At 42.6% G+C, this 20,144-nt stretch overlaps 1 protein-coding gene across 4 annotated transcripts in view; it reads left to right on the top strand.

The window, feature by feature from the left end:
• Positions 1-20,144, top strand: part of smpd3 (sphingomyelin phosphodiesterase 3) — a 166,383-nt gene that overhangs the window by 60,542 nt on the left and 85,697 nt on the right. The window contains exon 1 of one of the 4 annotated variants that reach the window (XM_055648615.1): positions 15,716-16,390. The exons of 2 other annotated variants lie outside the window; for them this stretch is intronic. The gene's annotated coding sequence lies outside the window, so the exon portion shown is untranslated. Of the gene's footprint in view, positions 1-15,715; positions 16,391-20,144 lie in introns of those variants that run through there. One more of the 4 variants, XM_055648619.1, reaches the window with a different exon arrangement.

Raw genomic sequence — 20,144 nt, 5'->3', positions numbered from 1 at the left:
ATAACATACTTCCTCCCTCGAAAGACTTCGGCAGCGAGTGAAGTATGAACTGTTACACGGTTTGAAATCACAGAGCTTTAAAATCTTCACGTAGTCACTCACGTGACTCCAAAGTAAAATAGTAAGATTAAACGAGAACTTACCAGTTTGAAGTTTGATCTGTATTTTATGAGGAGTTACAATGAGGGATGACGTGCCCTCCGCTCCCACCCTCAATAATATGGGTCAAACTGATAACTAAGGTCTCATTTTCTTTACTATGTTTATTTCAATAACTGTGTCTGTCTGTGATTCCACACCGCTGCTTTGAAGTATGTCGCGCATGCGGGCTGAGCGGGCTCTTCACGTAATCCCTCATCGTAACTCCTCATAAAATACAGATCAAACTTCAAACTGGTAAGTTCTCGTTTAATCTTACTAATACTATTAACTTTGTCAGCCAGTTCCAACATGCGCTTCCTGCATGAGCAGCACCAGCACTGAGGACAGGGGTATTTTGTGCCAAGTGGTTTATCTCCTGATTCCTTGAAGCATTTCCCCTATCTACAGCACAGAAGGACTTGGATGGAATACTCTCCACTTGCCAGGATGAGTGAAGCTTCAACACCATTTAAGAAGCTGAAAAACAAGCTGAACAAAGCAAAGTGTCCATTTGGCACCTATCCACCTTAATCCTTTGCTTCTGGCAAGCTGTTTATGCCAGCAGCAAAGGATTAATCCTTTGCTTCTGGCAAGCTGTTTATGCCAGCTGAAAGATACACTGCTGGCACTTGGCATCATCAATAGCAAGTCCACAGTCTCTGCCACGTCGACTAAAAAAGAAAGTATGGGAACAGCCACAGTTGCTCGGTGTCCTCGGAGTTTGACACCATTTTGATGTGGGAAATTATTGCCCATTGTTCACTGTAATGATACTGTAAGAGTGCCTTTTCCAAACTTAAGGCAGAGGCTTAAGAAAATTCAACATCACCTTTTCCTGGAGCCACAATAGACTGTAGATGCTGGAATCCAGAATAAAAAAACAAACTGCTAGAAGTTTGGCTGGGGGTTTAAACTAAATAGTGGGGGGAAGGATGAACAAATTGGAAGTATAAATATAGAGTTAAAGGGGAAGTGAGTACATATTTACAAAGCATGCTGGTTATCTGGAACGACGTGGTATAGGCATATACAACTAGTGTTTGAAAGGCATTTGGATCAGTACTTGAATAGGAAAGGCAAAAAGAGATACATGCTCATTGCAAGCAAACTTGTTTAGTGTAGATAATCACCATGGTCGGCATGGATGAGGTGAGACAAAAGGGCCTGTTTCTGTGTTGTGTGATTCTATGAAAATGCTCTAACAAACCATTCGAGCCATGGGCATTTATAGATGAGCATTAAATGCAGGGACCCATACCAAACCCGATTATATTTAACGCTGTTTACTTCAAGGTGCAGTATTTACTTTCAACATCTTGTAAAGAATGAGTGAACTCATAGCATGACAATGACACTGGTTCCCTTCCACAGCCTTGAATCATTATTTGACTGTTGGATATGAGCTTCACCACAGCAACCAAAATATGCCATTGTAACAATCCTGCTGTAAAAAGATTTCATATACTTTTCTGTGCATACTAAATCATTTTTGTATAGGAAGGAACTGCAGATGCTGGTATAAATTGAAGATAGACACAAAATTGCTTCTCTCCAGAGATGCTGCCTGCCCCACTGAGTTACTCCGGCATTTTGTGTCTAGGTCATTTTAGTAGCTACATTTAAATGTGTCATTTATCACTAAATGTGGTTATACAGTATTACATGATGAACTCTTCATTAAGCTGTGTGCAAATAAAGGTATGAGTTTCATCGCTTTGCTGATTCTTCTGTATCACATATCATTGGGTGGAATTTACATGACTGGTGTGAGTATTTAAGGCTACATAGATCAAATTGGTGTAATCAGCAACATTTTGAGGGCAATATAGATTTTTGCTGCTAAGCACATCCACATATTGATTACAAACTAATTATCAGTGTGTTTATCCCCATGTCAGTTAAACGTTGCTGACTAGTGCACTTTTCGCTTTCTGGCTTTTTAGTGTGGTAAAGGGGTCAAGGAAAGAGCGTTAATGTCCACGGCCCTGTTTCCACCAATCTTTCCACCACCACGCACAAGAAGTACAAGACAGACACCATTGTATGCAGATGCCGAGAAGTGTGTTCAGCTCTGGCTGTACAACTTCTAATTTTGTGTGTGGATAACATGAAGAGTGTGGTAAAAATGTGATTGTGTAATGCCAAGACTTTTAACTGACTCAGGGGCATGTCCAAAAATTGCTTAGGATAAGTTAAACAATGAGCTATATTATACAAGAGTAGTGTATTATATAAATCAAAACCGAATGCCTCGTTGACACATTGTAATTGACTGTGGACATACAGCCTGAACACTGAGGACACAATAAATGATAGGGCTCTGCAAAGTGTGGTAGAACAGAGAGACCTAGGAATGCAAGTACATAGTTCCATGAAAGTTGCAACACAGTTATACAGTGCGGTGAAGAAACCATTTCGGCAAAGAGTAGGAGTAAACGGGTCCTTTTCACAATGGCAGGCAGTGACTAGTGGGGTACCGCAAGGCTCAGTGCTGGGACCCCAGCTATTTACGATATATATTAATGATTTGGATGAGGGAATTGAATGCAACATCTCCAAGTTTGCGGATGACACGAAGCTGGGGGGTAGCGTTAGCTGTGTGGAGGATGCTAGGAGGCTGCAAGGTGACTTGGATAGGCTGGGTGAGTGGGCAAATGCAGTATAATGTGGATAAATGTGAGGTTATCCACTTTGGTGGCAAAAACAGGAAAGTAGACTATTATCTGAATGGTGGCCGATTAGAAAAGCGGGAGATGCAACGAGACCTGGGTGTCATGGTACACCAGTCATTAAAAGTAGGCATGCAGGTGCAGCAGGCAGTGAAGAAGGCGAATGGTATATTAGCATTCATAGCAAAAGGATTTGAGTATAGGAGCAGGGAGGTTCTACTGGAGTTGTACAGGGTCTTGGTGAGACCACACCTGGAGTATTGCGTACAGTTTTGGTCTCCTAATCTGAGGAAAGACATTCTTGACATAGAGGGAGTACAGAGAAGGTTCACCAGACTGATTCCTGGGATGTCAGGACTTTCATATGAAGAAAGACTGGATAGACTTGGTTTGTACTCGCTAGAATTTAGAAGATTGAGGGGGATCTTATAGAAACTTACAAAATTCTTAAGGGGTTGGACAGGCTAGATGCAGGAAGATTGTTCACGGTTGGGGAAGTCCAGAACAAGGGGTCACAGTTTAAGGATAAGGGGGATATCTTTTAGGACCGAGATGAGGAAAACATTTTTCACACAGAGAGTGGTGAATCTCTGGAATTATCTGCCACAGAAGGTAGTTGAGGCCAGTTCATTGGCTATATTTAAGAGGGAGTTAGATGTGGCCCTTGTGGCTAAAGGGATCTGGGGGTATGGAGAGAAGGCAGGTACAGGATACTGAGTTGGATGATCAGCCATGATCATATTGAATGGCGGTGCAGGCTCGAAGGGTCGAATGGTCTACTCCTGCACCTATGTTTCTATGTTTCTGTTTCTACTTCATGTTTTGGTTGACTCACTTAAACAGGATAGGATGTTACTTCTTTCTCTCTTGCTATCCCTCTGACATCATCCTTCAGTAAAAGCAAATCAATCAATTGTACACTTTACATGATTAATGGTTTTGCAATTTGTCATTCACCTTTCCTTCAAATTTGCAGGGAAAAACAATAAAATAAATGCTTTTATTTATCAAAGATTGAAAAGATTTTCCGAATGGGAATGGCTGAGAAATTTCCTTCAGCTAACAGAGTTCGTGATCAGGGGTTGTTGGCTTCAAGCCCAGACATCTAAAAGGCTGAAGTCATGGATGGTCGGAGACACAAAAATACATCCTATAATTAGGTTTAACCATGTTATTGCAAAACAAATTGCCTTTATTGTGTAATGTTATAAACCTTTATATGTGAGTTTAATTTGAGTAATGGGCCTGTCCCACTTAGACGACTTTTTAGGCGACAACAGGAGATTCTGCGGTCGCCACATGTTTGCGGGTGGTTGCCGGGTAGTCGCCGTCATGGTCGTGAGGAGTTCCCGCATTCTGTGAACTAGTCATGGTCTCATTATGGTTGCCGCAAATTTTTCAACATGTTGAAAACTCAGCAGCTATCAGAATGAAGCCGCCATGGAGAGTAGCGAGAATTCCCATGCCGTAGGTGCAGCGCTAGTGGGTTGCCAGGAGGTCGAAGGTTGTCATAGGTTCTCTTAGGTTTTAGCCGGTGCTGACCGGTGAATTTCATTGGCTCATTGGGGAAAAAAAAATGTAAGCTGTAGTTTTCAGAACCAAGGATAACCGACCGGCACCGTTAATGTCCGCCAAGCTTCATAGCCGTGTATCTCTGGGTTTTTTTTAAGTTGTCTCCCCTCTTCTCTCCCCCTCTCTCCCTCTCCCCCCCCCCCCCCCCCCCCCCCCCACTTTTAAAGGAGTGACGTGACCCTTCCCGTACACTTTGCTTTCACCGTCTTAATTGCAGCACCAACCTTCCTGTTGATCGCGGTGCGTGTCTGTATCACATTGGCTGCACTGTATGAATTTCACTCAGACATGTGTATGTGATCCAGTCTGACAGTCGCTAGCCTCGTTTTTCAGGCGACTGTCAGTCGCCGGCAGTCACCTGAAAAATCGCCTAAGTGGGACAGGCCCATAAAGCGAAGAAAATAGTAAAAGATACAACTTCTAAAATATATTTCAATTATTTAATTGACTTGCATTTCACTTTCCAAGAAATCATTGTATGAAGCCACTCGTCAGAAATTGAGCAATTATCAAGTTAATTACTCTTGTCCTTGGATTATTCCATTTTTGAAAGACAAGAATTTGTCTTTCTGTTCTTTTCACTTTTTATTGTGAATTATTTTTGCCATTTCCTCACCGGTATAATCTGTCAGTCCTGTCTGCAGGATCAGATGGTTTACTCATTACCTCTTTTCTTTTTATATTAACTATTATAATGTTGATCTTGACTTCCTAAGCTGTTAACATGTCCTCATTCTTTTCAAAAAGAAGATTTTAACTCACTCGATATTGTGTTTGGACGGGTGCTCCGCAACACACCACACCTCCTCGCGTAACCTGTTTAGAGGGGATCTTCTTCTTTCGTGTGGCGTGCACAACCTAAAGTTGTCCGTTTGTGCATGTCAAGTTGATTGCATTAGTCGAAACAGGGCGAACCACATGAAGGTTGCAACCTTCCACCCCTTTAGAGGGGATGATAGTGTTGAACTCCTAGCTGCAGTCTATGAACAACAGCCTGATGTCTATGTTTTAATTGTCAAAGTTAAAATTGTGATGAAGCATATTAGGGGTCCCAGTTTAAGGATAAGAGGGAAGTCTTTTAGGACTGAGATGAGAAAATCATTTTTTACACAGAGAGTGGTGAATCTGTGGAATTCTCTGCCACAGAAGGTAGTTGAGGCCAGTTCATTGGCTATATTTAAGAGGGAGTTAGATGTGGCCCTTGTGGCTAAAGGGATCAGGGGGTATGGAGAGAAAGCAGGGATGGGATACTGAGTTGGATGATCAGCCATGATCATATCAAATGGCGGTGCAGGCTCGAAGGGCCGAATGGCCTACTCCTGCACCTATTTTCTATGTTTCTATTACTGGAAACCGTAAGTGGCAGCCTCGCCAACAGCCTGTCGCATCCCTTCCTTCTTTTGTTGTTTTTAGTCTGTTTTATTTTTATGTTTTAGTGTATCTTTATGTGGGGGGGGGGGGGGGGTGGTTGGAGGAATTTTTTTTAAATCCCTTCCCACGACGGAGATGCGATTTTTTCCGTATCGTATCTCCATCCGCACTGCGGCCCAACATCGTGGAGCTGGTGGTCCCTATGTTAGGGATTAACTTTGGTAGCTCCAACCACAGGAGCTTTGACCACCCCGATCGCGGGAGCCCCGATCGCGGAAGCCTTGATTGCCCCGATGCAGGGGTTTTGATCGACAATTGTGGGATTATCGATCGCCCCGTGGCGACTGCGGATGGTTCGATTGCCCCGACAACGGGAGAAAAGGAGGAAGAATGTAAAACTATTCGCCTTCCTTCACAGTGGAGAATGTGAGGTGCCGAAAAGAAGGTGAACGTGCTGCGTGCGCTGGTGGGGACTCGGAGGGATTACCGTGAGTACAGTGATCTCGGTGTATGAGAACATCCTGGCGTCTGGTGCGAGTGTGGACGGTTTTCTGACTATTCGGGCAGACAGGGACTGCAGAGAGAGTGACAGCGTTCAGTACAACTCTGGTCATATCACGGTGAAGAGCGTGTGTGTGGCCCGGACTGATAGAACTGATGGCTGTGGGTCTCCACTTATGCTGTGTGCCCTAGGGATTCTCACATGCCGCAGTGGTGGCTGTTTATGTTTAATCTTTATGGAGTTTTGTATAGAGTCATAGAGTGATACAGTGTGGAAACAGGCCCTTCGGCCTAACTTGCCCACACCGGCCAACAATGTCTCAGCTACACTTGTAGCCTGCACTTGATCCATATCCCTCCAACCCTGTCCTATCCATGTACCTGTCTAATTGTTTCTTAAATGATGGGATAGTCCCAGCCTCAACTACCTCCTCTGACAGTTTGTTCCATACACCCACCACCCTTTGTGTGAAAAAGTTACCCCTTGCATTCCTATAAAATCTTTTCCTCTTCACCTTGAACCTTTGGTCCTCGATTCCCCTACTCTGGGCAGAAGACTCTATGCATCTACCCAATCTATTCCTCTCATAATTTTGTTCACCTCTATAAGATCTCCCCTAATCCTCCTGCGCTCCATGGAATAGAGACCCAGCCTACTCAACCTCTCCCTATTACTCACACCCTCTAGTCCTGGCAACATCCTCTTACATCTTTTCTGAACCCTTTCAAGCTTGACAATATCTCTCCTATAACATGGTGCCCAGAACTGAACAGGTGACATGATAGAGGAATACAAAATGATGATTGCCATAGATTAACACTGAAATTACCAGAGTCTGTTTCCTATTGTTGAAGTGAGAGGGAAAAGATTTAAATGAGGTTTGAGGGGAAAACTTTTCACACGGAGTACTTGATATCTGCAATGAGCAGCCAAAGGCAGTGATGGAGATAGGAGTTGTAGCAATATTTAAGGCATTTGGATAGGTAAATGAGCAGGGATTAGTATAGGTAGATGTGATGGTCAGTATAAATTCGGTGGGCCCAGGGCCTGTTTCTATGCTGTACAAATCTGTGACTTCTGAGTGTTCACTGGTATTTATCACAACCAAATCCAGTCTTTGCAAAACAAAGGGATACAAACCATGACCAAAATATACAAGTGCTTGGTTAACATGTTTATGTCCAATTCAGGTAATTGCTTTCTCCCTGGGAGACTTCATTCTCATCGTTCTAACAGTGGAAGGTTATTACATCTCCAGCTTCTGCATTAGGTATTAGGCAAAGGATGATGTCTGAAACTCAGCTGATATTGCTTAAAAAGGTTTAATTAAAGCTGTAAATCGAAGCGCAGTTTGAACGCAGCACTGTTTTGCAGGCTCTCTGACGTCAGCATTTCCTAAAACGTATGCTGTTCCTATAAATGCACTGAATTTGATTATCAAAACGGCTATTAAATCTTTAATTTGTGCTTCAAACTTTGAAATACCAGTTGATAGTGTATTAGTCCATAATGAATGGTCACTGACCGAACTAAGTAACACGCTGAGCCAATGCTATTTGTGGCAGCAGAAACACTCATTAATGAGAGCTAAATTAAACAGGTCTGCAAGGTGTTCATTAACCCTGCCCTGAAGCTGGCATATTTATGGACCCATTCTTTCGGAAGCTACCCATTAAAGGAAGGGTGCATTTGAATTAGGATCCCCATCTGCAAGCATCTCTACTTTCCATATCCAGCCCCAGCTTGAGTCACAGAATCTTTCACTTTATAGCCAGCAGGGCCACTGCAAACGTTTACCAAGCAGGGTATGGTCACACGATGTAAAGTAAGAACAACCTTTGCAAAAAAACAAACTGCTAGTGGGACACAGTGAGTTAGGTAACATCTGTTTAAGGAAATGGGCAGAAGGCGTTTCAGGTCAGGATCCTTCTTCAAATTTAAAAAGGGGCCTGACCCGAAACATTTTCTATGAGTCTGCTTTTTGCTCAAGATTTTAACATTCGCAGTCTCTTGATTTTTATCACTAACATATTCCTCTCTTTCTTGGGTCTGAAGAGGGTTCTTCATTGAATCATTTTACCTGTTGTTCTTTACACAGATGTTGCCGGACCTGCTTAGTCTTTCCTGAAATTTTTATTTTCTGTTTTTATATCACCTTGGCTCAGTTTTTCTTATCCTGCTTCTTTACGTCTGGCCTGCCAGAGAGGTCCCACCACTTCACCATCAACAACACATTACACAGACCAAAACGCTCAATGCTTGGAATTGCCACCATTAAATGATTTAATCTTACCTTTTCACAAACACTCCTATGCATCCCTCCCAGCTTCTCTAACTTGCATCTTTCTTTTTCCCAGTTCTGCTGTTGTGAAACATTGACTATTTCTCTTTCCACAAACGCTGCCTGCCCTGCTTGGTTTTTTCCAGCATTTTCTATTTTGTGTTTTAATATCATGGTGACACAGTTTCTGTTTAATCCCACACGCAAATCACCATGCCAGGCAGTTCCTTACCATTAACAATCTGTTACACTGATTTAGAAGCTTAATGTGCTGATAACTGTTCCCATTAAACCATTTCGCCTCATCCTATCACAAACACTCCCTGGGTTCAATTCATCCCACCCACCGTCTCACCTACTGAAAACTAACTTGCATCTCCCTGTTTCCCAGTTCTAACAAACCATTTCTCCCTCCACAGATGCTGCCCAACTTGTTTAGTTTTACCAGCGTTTACTGATTTTGTTTCAGATTTCCAGCATCTGCAAAGTTTTTGGTTTTCATTTACTCGTGATTTTTCATTCCTGTCATAAATCCAGATTCAGGATCAGTTTCTTTTCAGCTGTATTCAGGCAACTGGTCAGCTAGAGACCTGTCTTAACCTCCCATCTACCTCATTTGCACTATCTTAAATCAGACTTTACCGAACTTTGATGTTATATCTTTGCATAAAATGTTGTAACCTTTATCATGTACCTGTGCATTGTGGATGGCTTGATTGTTTTCATGTACTTTATTTTCTTTGCAAATAAAAGCTTTTCATTGACAATAATAAACTAAACCAAACTAAAAAAATCACTGCAATATATTTAGGTGTATGTCAACTGCTCATTGGCAGCTTGAAGTTTCACCTAAGGCACAGAGGTACAAAGTAACTTGCAGTAATGAATGAAAGGTGCTTTGGAGTAAATTTGAGCTTCACTAATGATGCATCATAACTTGACCCTCTTAAAAGTCCTGTGCTGCTCTTTATTTGCACACCAGGCAGCTTCAATATGGGAGTCTAGTATTTATATATGTGTAAACATCTTATAATCACGTGTTTCGCTAGCATTTCAGATTTTTAGATCCACAACTAACCAAGACATGAATGTTCTTACACGATGGCTCAATATAATTTCTCAATTTTCCAATTACAATCACTCTGACCACTCTTTTTCCACCTCAAAGGTTTTAAAGGTCTTTTATTGTCATGTGTACCACTTAAGGTACAGTGATATTCGTATTACCATACAGCCATACTAAAAAAAACAACAAGACACACAACTACATAAAAGTTACCATAAACATCCACCACAGCAGAATCCCCACTGTGATGGTGTTAATCCTGGCTAAATTGGAGCAGCTAGGACTTCAAAATGGGGTAAAGTTTCAGGGTTACTGGGAGATTTGGTCAATTTGGAGTTGCTCTCTGCAGAGCTGGGACAAGCTGCGAAGAGGTGCCAGAGTGTCTGGAGCTTAGATACAATTTGCAAGCAAAGAATGGGAATATCTGAAAACCCTGTCAATTAGGTGCAAAATGCATAGAAAGGATTGGATGGCTGCAAACCAGACATACACCTTGTAAATAATAGTAAATAATGTTGCAGAGTTTGACTTTGCCGAGTTGATTGGATGTGTTGAGCCTTGTCTGGGTTTTCTGTAAATCGGGGTAAATGTTTCTAAGTTGGCTTCCTCTCAAAGTCCGTTTTGAATACAATGTATTGAGCTGTTGTATCATTGGGTTAGGGAAATGCCTGTTATGTATGGGGTTAATCGATATCTGTAATTGGGTTATTAAGAGACCACCCTGTGGTTTGGCCCCTCGAGGTCCAGGGACATATAAAAGTCCGCTACCACGAGGCTCAGCGTCGATCTTCTGGGAGAGCGCTTTGGACTGCGTGAACTTCTGGAGTGTCTCTGTCTGAGCGAGGCCTAGAGGGCTTGAACAGGCAGATACGAGGATCAAACCCACGGTGGGATAGGTACAGTAGTTGATCTGTAAGGTGCTTTTAGTAACGTTTCTAAGCTCCCCCCCTAGACTGCGTTGAAGCTTAAAAACGAGCAATTTACAATGGAAGGCAATAAAGTCTAATCTTCTTCCCTCATTCACCTCATATATTACTCCAGTGATACCTCCATTAGTTCATAGAAGAGTGTCTCATCTTTCAATTCAGTGCATTACGTTCCCCAAGACTAAACACTGATATTAACAATTTCAGGTAAACATAGTTTGTTTTTTTACCACTTTATTCCTACTGGTTGTGTAAAGTGATGATCACTTTGACAAATTTAGCTTGCACAGCTTCTGTTCTCTCCTTCATCCCCTCACTCTGCAACGTGCTTGTTTTCTCATTTTTCTAATTCTGATGAAAGGTCCTCAATCTAATATGTTACCTCTAGTTTCCCCCTCAGAGATGTTGCCTGACGTGCTGAGTATTCCCAGCATTCTCTCAAAATTTTAGCTCGAATTTGATGGTTTTTAAATTAATAGAAATCTTGATATATGTTATATTGTCATAAAAATTGTATACTTTGAAGACTGGCAGGATATAAATTATTGGATTATTTATTCTAGTGGCTGCGTTTGTGTGCTAATATAAACATTTGGCCAAGGCATCTGTTAGTGGTATGAATGGGAGCCATTGCTAGGAATCATTGTTGAGACTGTTGCTCGTCACTCTCCCCATCACTGAAATGATGCGTTGCCACATGTCTTGCAGATGAGACAGAGATTTGTGAAGGTGTCAGGAGTCTGCAATAGGGAATGTGCCCATATTTGACAAAGTATCTACCAGGTGCACAGGTATAGAGCTAACACCAACTTCCATGGACTATGCAAGGATGTGAGCTTTTGGTTCTTACCAGGGAGGTAAAGTATCACTGGAAGTTCCCGATGGCAGCTTCAAAGTCCAGAAATAACAAATAATGTAGGGTGTAATCAGGCAATCATATCCAAATCAGTAAATCTGTACTGATCCTGAATGGACCCTGAGCTGACCCTGGCTTGGTTAACCTCATTTAGAATAATTACTTGGTTCTGTTTTGGTCTAACCTTACAATGATGCTGGACAAGCTTCAGACTAGGATCCTTTGATCATGTATTTCAAAGTTTTCTGTTACAGCGTCAAGCTTAAAGAGTGAACAATCTTATGTCTCATGCACAAGACGGTATCACATTTCCTCCAAACTACATTTGGTTATATGCTGTAATCTCAGGAGTGTGGCTGTAATCACGGCTTCCTGACTAGATGATAGAGTGTTACCTGTAACAAAAAGCCGACACTAGAACTGGCCATGCTGCTGAGCCAGAGCTCATGATGCTCCTTGCACAAGATTCCCTACGCTTCTGGTATTAATCTGGCACGTCTCTCCTTGAGCGGGAACCTCCATTGTTCCTGAGAACCCCTATGTGCCCCCATTTTCCTGATATCTCGTTCAGTGCTGGTGCATTATTTACTTCATTGAGTTCTGAAGATAAAACAAATACTTAAACAAACATCACCATGGCAACTGAGTAAGGAAGATGGTTGTCTGAAATTTGCGAGTAGTAATGGAGCTGCTAGTAGCATCCTCAGTGCCTGCTTATTTCTAATTTCCGTTGCGGGAACAAGAGCCAAAAGCTTTTGGGAGTCATTTGTCTTTTATTATGATTGATTGACAGAGGGTCATTTGGGATTGATTGACAGAGGGTTAACAAAACCACAATTGTATGGTCTTAAACTTATTTAAAAGAGCCATGTACTGTAAGACTGATGTGCTGCCTCAACGCAGATTTAGCACTCAGTCTAAGACCATTGGCATATTTTAGACAATCCTGACTTCTTGTCATATGCTGTCCTGAAGTTGAACTCTATTTAATGTTAATTTGAAGTTGAATTAAATTTGTACACTGCGATTTCATTTGTTGTACACAAGCCATGAAACTCCATAGGAGTCAATTGTTTTGCTATTGAATCCACCCGCTTATATTGGAGGCAGATGTTTAATTGTTTTGACCAGAAGACCCTTCCCAACAGCCTTCCCCTCTTCCCTTCCCAGCAGAATCCAACATACATCAATATTTAGGTACATAAAACAGCAGATACTAGTTTACCAAAAATAGGCACAAAGTGGTGGAGTAATGGGCCTGTCCCACTTACGCGACTTTTTCGGTGACGGCCGGCACCCGTCATAGGTCGTTGCAGATGTCCAAAAATGTTCAACATGTTGAAAATCCAGTAGCGACCAGAAAAAGGTGTGACTCTTTGGGTGACTACTCATGACCATATAGGCTTCACCCCTCGCCATGTCGCCAGGGTATCGCCTTTATTGTCGTGAGTAGTCTCCTCAGTCGCCCAAAGCGTTGTAGCATCTTTCTGGTCACTGCTGAATTTTTAACACGTTGAAAATTTTCGACGACCTGCAATGACCTATGACTAGTGCCGGCAGTCACCGAAAAAGTTGCGTAAGTGGGACAGGCCCATAACTCAAAGATCTGGCAGCATTTCTTGAGAACATGGATAGGCGGCGTTTCAGGTTGGGACCCTTCTTCAGACTGATTGTTGTAGGGGGGGGAGAAAGCTGGAAGAAAGGAGGGGGCAGGAGAAAGTCTGGCAGGTCATAGAGGGACACAGGTGAGGGGAGTTTTAATTGACACATGGCTGGCCAAAGGCCAATATTTCCTCTCATGATGCACACACACATACCCCAACAGGTGCATCTGACAATCTCTCATGCACGCACTCACATTTTCATAGGCACATTCAACAACGAACATCCATATATGTGTATTCACACAAGCATACTTACAAATATTTATGTGTGGACACACGCATTGACATGTCCCACATTCAGTTACCTGAATACATGCATAACCACACACGTGCGTACATGCTCACACACTTGTTCAACACACTGTCCAGTCATACCTGTTAATCAAATAGATTCAGTCACAGACTTGCACAATTTCACCTTCACTTACTTTTATACACACACTCTCCAATTCAAACACTTCCACTTGTCTCACATCAAATATCCAGTGACCTTAACTCACACAGTTCACACTGGCACATTTAAACATATTCACACATTCATTCACATCCTATTACTCACAAACATACACAGATTTGACCTCTCATAGAAACAAACCCTTTGGCCTAACATAAATATTGATCAAGATATATATATGCCTGTATTTGGCCCATATCCCTTCTAATCCTTTTCTATCTGCATACTTTTCTAAATATCTTTAAAATGTTGAATTGTAGCTACCTCCACAGCTTATTCTGGCTGCTCATTCTATATACCCACTACACTTTGTACACAGAAATTGTCCTTCTCACCTTAAATATATGCTCTGTAGTTTTAGTCTCCCTTACCATGTGAAAAAGCTATGACTATTCACTTTATCTATGCCACTGATGATTTTATCCATCTCTAAAAGGTCACTCATCCGCCTCCATTGCTACAGGGAAAAACATCACAGTCTCTCCAGCCTCTCCTTATAACAACCACTCCACCCTTGTGAATAATTTCTGCACCCTTTCTAGCTTAATGATACCCTTCCTGTAGCTGAGTGACCAGAAAGGCACGCTGTACTCCAGCTCACATGAGAATACCAATGGGCACGCATGAATTGGCACACTCAAGAAGCACCTTGTGTACAGTTGCTCATATACACACGAGCAAATATGCACCCATGCGGCGGATCAAAAATTGTGCACACACACACAAATATTACGGACGGCACGGTGACACAGCGGTAGAATTCTGATTCTCTGTGCATTTACCAGATTGGCTTACCTCACATTTCTCGATATTATGTAGGAATGAACTGCAGATCCTGTTTAAACCAAAGATAGACACAAAAAGCTGGAGTAACTCAGTGGGACAGGCAGCATCTCTGGAGAGAAGGAATGGGTGACGTTTCCAGTCGAGACCCTTGTTCAGACTGAAAGTCACGGGCTAAGTCCATATTATATTCCATCTGATATGTTCTTGCACAATCACTAATTTTATCCCTATTCCCCAAAACATCTTGACTTCTTCTTGCCTACTTGACATTTGGTCAATTGTTGAAACAGTTTGTGAATCTATGCAGCCCTGCAGTATCCCATTTATCATGTTGCCCAACCTAAGAACGATCTATTTATTCCCACTTGCATTTTATCCATTAACCACTTTTCTGCTGTCATGTAACATAGTAAGAGGCCCTTCAGACCACCAAGCTCAAACTAACCATCAAGCATCATTCCAATCAATTGCCTTTAGATTTTACCACTGAATTACATACTAGAGACAACTTACAGTGACAAATTAACCTACCAAACCACACATCTTTGGGATGTTGGAAGAAATTGGAGTATGTGGAAGAAACTCATTCTGTACTAGGAAGAATACATAAATAGAACTGGAGATCAGAATTAAACCGAGGCTGTTGAAGCTGTCAATCAGCAGCATTATTAGCTGTACCACTGCCTCTATACACTGCCGTTGATTCTATACACTCTAACCTTGTTGACCAGTTGTCTATGTAGGACTTTGTCGATCACCATCCACTGGTTTGCTTTTATCTATCCTACTGGTCATATCCTCAAAGAATCCAAGCAGATTGTTCAAATGTCAGTTTCTTTTTGTAAATCCATGTTGACTTAATTCAATCCTATTATTCGTTCCAACGTGTTCTGACATTACATCCTTCATTATCTGATCATTTGTCAGGTACCCATTCTGGAGAGTGTACAAAAATGCAGTTGGACCAATAATGAGGCTTTTCTGCAATGGTCACTCCATTAGCTTGTTGGCATGTGCTGTTGAGGTTCATCCAAAGGAGCAAGGTGAAAAACAATCAGATTAATGTAGGATTCATGTAAATGAGGTGGTTGATTGCCAACACAGACTTGGTGGGCAGAAGGAGCTGTTTTCATTCAGTATTTCTATGACTCCAAGACTCCATGAAATTTGGCCCCATCTAGAACCATTTTGCTTCAAGAAAGACAGAACACCTATAATAAGTTGTTAATGGATGGTGAAGGTTCATAAATAAATAATTTCCTTTCAATTTAGGCAGGGTTCCATGAATTCAGGGTTGATTGTAAAGTTGATGTATTACCTAATACCTGACTGTTGCAAATGATCGGTTATTGGTTTATTTGTAGGTGCACGATTCATCTGCCCACATGCTGCCGCTCAGCTGCCACTTCCCTGCTGCGGGATTTGCAGTGGTGATGAAGAAATGGTGTCAAAACTGAGCTCAGGTTTGCAGTGGGGGAAGGGTGCACAGAAGCTCAGCCCAGTATGGGTTGTGCGGTGACTCTACAACGTCTGTGTCGTGGAAAGCAGGAAATAAAAATAATGTGCATTCGTTGTCAAAACAGACTCCTGTTCACTGTGGCTGTACTACTTCACGACTAGGCGCCATTATAAATACTTCAGTTCTCTGGAAAATTCAACAGCCACTTGTACTGCCCTAAACCAGGTACTTGTCAATCTGTGTGTAGCTTAGTCAAAGTTTAATAATCAGTGAAGAGTGATAATCAATAATTTCCAGCTTCACTACAGGAGAACCCACTGTTGCACAGTAAGAGAAGAATATTATCACTTTGTGAAATTCGCGAAAAGATTTGGATTATCCGTTCACTTTTGGTCATTGAATCGCATTGACCTTCGGTCACAGGGAAAATAAGTGGAACCCATGGTTGGACGCTGCAGAGACTAAACTGAATGCTGTTGGTGGAAAGGCTCTACTTGATATTGTTTCTGAAGCACTGAGAAAAGTGGAGGTGGATGGGGCAATAGATGAGTGGAGAAGGAAGGCTGAGGTGGTGCAGCTGGGCTGATCATGCAAAAAGGTTTCCCCATCGCAATGTAAGGAGCTGGACCGAGTGCTGATCCAGGTAAGCTGAAGATTTTTCATTCCTTCTTAAACTTCTAAAAGTCGTCCATTTCAAATGGAGCCACTTGTACTGGTTCAATAGCAGCATACTCAGTTTTAATCCAGAACACCGGTTTAATCCTCGTTCTAGTAACCGGAGTTGCAGGATGTCCTGGTATTCGGATTTATCCTGAACCTCCACTGCCCTCCCAGATAGAAGCAAAAATTCCAAGAGCATTCTCTGAAGGAGGGCAGACGAGCCCTGCTCTGTCTATTATTTATTCGGCAATACAGATAATATGATTGTTTATTTTATTGCTCTTTGTCAGATCTCTTTATTTTGTGTGTTTCAATGGTAACTACAGTGGCTTGCAAAGGTTTTCATACCCCTTGAATTTTTCCACATTTTGTCACGTTACAACCACAAACGTAAATGTATTTTATTGGGATTTTATGTGATAGACCAACACAAAGTGGTGCATAATTGTGAAGTGGAAGGAAAATTATACATGGTTTTCAAATTTTTTTACAAATAAAAAACTGAAAAGTGTGGTGTGCAAAAGTATTCAGCTCCCCTGAGTCAATATTTTGTAGAACCACCTTTCGCTGCAATTACAGCTGCAAGTCTTTTGTGGTATGTCTCTTCCAGCTTTGCACATCTAGAGACTGAAATTTTTGCCCATTCTTCTTTGCAAAATAGCTCAAGCTCAGTCAGATTGGAAGGAGAGCGTTTGTGAACAGCAATTTTCAAGTCTTGCCAGAGATTCTCAATTGGATTTAGGTCTGGACTTTGACTGGGCCATTCTAACACATGAATATGCTTTGATCTAAACCATTCCATTGTAGCTCTGGCTGTATGTTTAGGGTCGTTGTCCTGTTGGAAGGTGAACCTCCGCCCCAGTCTCAAGTCTTTTGCAGACTCTAACAGGTTTTCTTCCAAGATTGCCCTGTATTTGGCTCCATCCATCTTCCCATCAACTCTGACCAGCTTCCCTGTCCCTGCTGAAGAAAAGCATCCCCACAGCATGATGCTGCCACCACCATGTTTCACAGTGGGGATGGTGTGTTCAGGGTGATGTGCAGTGTTAGTTTTCCGCCACACATAGCGTTTTGCATTTAGGCCAAAAACTTCAATTTTGGTCTCATCTGACCAGAGCACCTTCCTCCACATGTTTGCTGTGTCCTCCACATGGCTTGTGGCAAACTGCAAACGGGACTTCTTATGGCTTTTTTTCAACAGTGGCTTTCTTCTTGCCACTCTTCCATAAAGGCCCGATTTGTGGAGTGCACGACTAATAGTTGTCCTGTGGACAGATTCTCCCACCCTGAGCTGTGGATCTCTGCAGCTCCTCCAGAGTTACCATGGGCCTCTTGGCTGCTTCTCTGATCAATGCTCTCCTTGCCCGGCCTGTCAGTTTAGGTGGACGGCCATGTCTTGGTAGGTTTGCAGTTGTGCCATACTCTTTCCATTTTCGGATGATGGATTGAACAGTGCTCCGTGAGATGTTCAAAGCTTGGGATATTTTTTTATAACCTAACCCTGCTTTAGACTTCTCCACAACTTTATCCCTGACCTGTCCTTGGGCTTCATAATGCTGTTTGTTCACTAACGTTCTCTAACAAACCTCTGAGGCCTTCACAGAACAGCTGTATTTATACTGAGATTAGATTACACACAAGTGGACTCTATTTACTAATTAGGTGACTTCTGAAGGCAATTGGTTGCACTGGATTTTATTTAGGGGTATCAGAGTAAAGGGGCTGAATACTTTTGCACGCCACATTTTTCAGTTTTTTATTTGTAAAAAAAATTTGAAAACCATGTATCATTTTCCTTCCACTTCACAATTATGTGCCACTTTGTGTTGGTCTATCACATAAAATCCCAATAAAATACATTTACGTTTGTGGTTGTAACGTGACAAAATGTGGAAAAGTTCAAGGGGTATGAATACTTTTGCAAGCCACTGTATATCTCAATAGTACCTGTACTTGTAAAACTTGTGAAATATTCCTAAGGTTGGAAAATGAGAATCTCCACTACACATTCCTGTCATTACATTGATTTCCTGGCATCATTATTATAACAGGAGCAAGATATATTAAATATGTTCCAATACTTAGTTGACATTAAAATGCACAAATTATTTCATAAAGTACAGAAAGAAACACTTCTGGTCCCACCAATAGATGAATGGACACTGCATTTCACAATTGATCCACCACTAGACACATACAGAACATGTGGCATCTTCAAACAAAGCGTACAACATCAGAGGAATTTATATGCCAGAATTTTCATCAACAGAACAACAACATAAATGGCAGAAACAAGAATGGAAGCACATACATGTGTCAGGGAGCCATGCAGCATGGAATCAGACCCATTGACCTATCAAAGATAGACACAAAATGCTGGAGTAACTCAGCAGGAATGAATGGGTGACGTTTCGGGTTGAGACCTTCTTCAGGGTCTCAACCTGAAACGTCACCCATTCCTTCTATACAGAGATGCTGCCTGTCCCGCTGAGTTACTCCAGCAATTTGTGTCTATCTTCGGTGTAAATCAGCATCTGCAGTTCCTTTCTACACCATTGGCCCATCAGTTTTGCAACAGTGCTACAACAGCAGCACCGGCACATGCACAGCTGCTGGTCACAAAGTGCATTCCAAAGAACTTCCTTTACAGTGATACTTTGATTTCAGTTCCATAGGGACATTAGAGAACCTTGGGTTTTTCTCCTCAAAGCACAAAAGATTTAGAGAAACAATGAGAGATGGTTCGGAGAAGTCAAATCATGGATGTGCTATAAAACGGCTACATGTGAGTAGGATAACCAACAGAAACAGCAGTTTGATTTCATCTTGAATAATCATGTGCATCTGAATCATTTATACTACCTTCAATATGAACGCTTGCTGTAATGCACTATAAAGGAGGAGGAGCCATCTTGGGGAATGGCTGCTAACCAGCAGCCGTCCGTTTAATTCATTTTTTTAGTAAGTCTTGTTTTTCTTGTTGGAGAAATGGACTTTTAATGTGGGGGGTAGGGGGTAATTATACTTCTATGTCCCTACCTGGTCGGTGAGGCAGCTTTTTTCTCTGGGCTGCCCGTCGACCCGTCCTCGTGGCCTACCAGCGGGCGTGGAGCGCCGTTTCCTGGCGGGGACCGCCCAGCACCTCGGCTTCGGTGGCGGCACAGTGCTGGAGCGCTATTGTGGAGCGGAGCGGGCGATGCCTTGCCTGGGTCGCCGCGCTGGATCGACACGCTGGAGCTCCGGTGAGATGTGACCGCCAAGATCAACACCTCCGGGCTGCGGGTCTGCGGAGCGGAGCGGGCTGCGCCGACCTTAACATCGGGAGCCTGGGAGCTCCAACCCGGCGCGGCCCTGTCGGCTTCGGAAGCCGACAATCCCCTGGGAAGCGGCCGTTCCAGGTGGCCCAGCCGCTGTGAGGACTCTCCCGACGCCGGGGCAACACCACCCGGCCAGAACGGCCAGGAACATCGGGCCTCCGTAGAGGCAATAGCGGTGGCCTCAATAGGCCTGACTTTGGGTGAACTGGGGATGGGGACTGGACTTTGTGCCTTCCCCCACAGTGGTATCCACTGTGGGGGGATGATTTTTTGTGTGTAAGTTAACATGTTAGTCTGTGTCCAAGATGGCTGTCGGAAGGAGAGTGGACGCTGGCGTGCTTTAGCTGCCGCTGCTCTCTCTTCAAATTGTGTTTTTTGATTTTTTGATTTTGTGTCTTTGGAACGATTTCTATCTTTAAT

Source organism: Leucoraja erinacea, chromosome 17 (assembly GCF_028641065.1).
Source record: "Leucoraja erinacea ecotype New England chromosome 17, Leri_hhj_1, whole genome shotgun sequence".
NCBI classification, from domain to species: domain Eukaryota; kingdom Metazoa; phylum Chordata; class Chondrichthyes; order Rajiformes; family Rajidae; genus Leucoraja; species Leucoraja erinaceus.
This window is presented reverse-complemented; position numbering and strand designations above follow the sequence as displayed.